Source organism: Neolamprologus multifasciatus, chromosome 17 (assembly GCF_963576455.1).
Source record: "Neolamprologus multifasciatus chromosome 17, fNeoMul1.2, whole genome shotgun sequence".
Lineage (NCBI taxonomy): Eukaryota > Metazoa > Chordata > Actinopteri > Cichliformes > Cichlidae > Neolamprologus > Neolamprologus multifasciatus.
Genome location: NC_140455.1, coordinates 17851856 through 17854266, shown reverse-complemented (window position 1 = coordinate 17854266; position 2411 = coordinate 17851856). Strand labels below are relative to the sequence as shown.

Below are 2411 nucleotides of genomic sequence, written 5' to 3'. Positions count from 1 at the left end.
ACCACACAGCAAATTCAAAAGTGTTAAATGTTTTGGTGTTAGTAGTCTTAGAGTTAATTTTACTCTAAGTAGAGTCACATTCTTTTAATGTAACTCTGAGGTGTAAAATGATAGTAGTTAAAATTGAGTGTTAAAAATGAGTGTTTCTATTTCAAATCTGGAGGTGTTACAATGGAAACATTAACTCTTGACCTCTTAACTCTGAACTCCTACAGGGGCTATGACACCAATAGAGTAAATTCACAGACTCCGCCCCCAGCACGGCTCCAATCGAAGCTGAAGTGAAGCCGTTTCAGAACATTTTGCTCTACATATTTGAGTTGTTTGCCATGCTTGGTAAGTCATGTTTTCAAAGATTGTTTCAATTATTGTTATTAGCTTTTACTTCTGTGGCTCTTTGGAGTTGAGACAAAGCTGTGTGAAAGGCATTAGCCATGTTGCTCGGTGATAGCATAATATTCTGTTTTAGCTAGCTGAAAGGTATTGTTTGCGGGCAAATACCACAGCCTTGAAAAAAAGCTTGCATGTGAATTTTCAGTCAAATTTCTTGGTCAAATACACTTAAAACAATGTCTAGAATGTGAAATGTTGATATAATGGTGCTACTTGAAGCCTGAAAACGATCTCCCATAAAAAACGAGCAAACAGCAGTAGCAGATGTCCCGACTGAGTTCTACGTTAGCACTTAGATTCCTCCAGAGTTTTGTGCACACGGTTTAGGTAAAAATGAAAAAGGTTGAGGTTTTACATTTAGTTCAGTATTACCTGTTGTCTGTGTCCTTGTCTTTTGGGAAAATACTTTACACAAGTAATCGCTCAAAAAGGATTCCTTTTTTTTTTTTTACTGTGCTGCAATTGATTTGTGCCATTAATTAGTGTCAACTAATTTTTATTCACTCTCCACATAGGATATGCTTGTGAAGATGGAATATGGGGGAGAGCAGAAGTGCGTTGCAGTTCCACAAAGTGATGAATGAAGGACATGCATATTGTATTTTGTATTTATTGAAATAAGTGATGAGAATGCTGTTATTTGCATTTACCAGCTCACCTATGTCAGACCTTTTGATAAACGAAATTCTAATGAAAGTGAGAACATGTACACTGTTACATCTTTCAGAAAATGTTTTGAAATTGTGGTGCACAGTTCAGAATAAATGTTTTTCAAAAACCATTGCGTCTTTTTAGTAAATGTTTATTTCCAAAAGAAATTTCTAGAAGTTCAGAACAGTAAAATTCCCGCTTTTTAGAATTAATTAGAAGATAACTCTTACGTAGTTAAACTAAAATACTCTTTGAGAGTTAATATATAAACTCTTAACACCAAGTGTTAAATTATCAACTCCAGAGAGATTTGGTGTTTAACACTAAATCAGAGTTAACATACCAACTCTCCAAAAAGAGTTAAATTAACACTCTCTGGTGTGGACCCATATAGACACTTTAAAAGTGTTGAAATCAAATCTGACAGTGTTAATTTGGACATGCTGGATTTGCTGTGCAGGTACTGATAATACCACTATGTGATTAAAAATTTAATTTACTGTGACAGAATATTGATCCATATCAGCCAACTCAGTCAGCTGATCCTAGACATTAAATCAGCAATAACAACACTTCTTTCACCCTTTTCCCTCTCCATTCTTCACTTCATTAGTCCTCGCTATCTGAGCTTTCTTACTGCTGCTCTATTTTAAACCCTTATTTTTTCCCCTTTTGTGTGATTGTGACATCTTTTTCATTAGCTGTCTGCTCCTTTTCTCCGCTTCGTGGACATTTTCATTTAAGTTTGGAACAGAAGTCGGCCTTAATGAAGACCCAATGAAATCAAACTCGTGTCACCCTGTCCATACTTTCTTTAAGTAATGTTTTTACACCTCCTACGCTCCCCTGATCCACCAAAGAGAAAGGAGAGCGAGGGTAATGGAGGTCATCGCAGTATGTGATCCATCATTTCACCACTACATGCTTTTTATTTTTCCTCTCCCTCCATCACCAACTAACCTGCTTCAACTCCTTTCTTTGTCCTTCCTTAATTTCTGTTTCTGTCTTTTTTCTATCGTGATGGATTTTGTTTTTGGGTTTTTTTGCATCAGCTTCTTCCACCTATTCACGCTGTCCCACTCCTCCTCCTCTGTTTGTTCTCTCTTGTTTATCTCTTCTTTGTCTATTTTCATGCCATCCTCTTCCTCCTCCTCTTCCTCCTCCTCCTCCTGCGAAGAGGACCAGCACAGCAGAGTCTTGTACAGTCAGTATACATTAAACATACAGCAAGAGGGAGAAGATCAAAGCACTGCATGCACACAGTAGACTGAGAAAAGATGAAAGCATTAGAGCCAACGAGACGGGAATTAAATAAAAACGATAATAACTGAAGCACATCCTGCCTGAAATGTTCAGAATCTGACATT

General features: G+C 37.0%; 1 long non-coding RNA gene across 1 annotated transcript; it reads left to right on the top strand.

Moving 5' to 3' along the window:
• Positions 1-1515, top strand: LOC146499251 (uncharacterized). The gene is made up of 2 exons (XR_014870250.1): positions 1-336; positions 909-1515. It is a non-coding gene; the product is annotated as an uncharacterized LOC146499251 (long non-coding RNA).
• Positions 1516-2411: the final 896 nt, after the last annotated feature.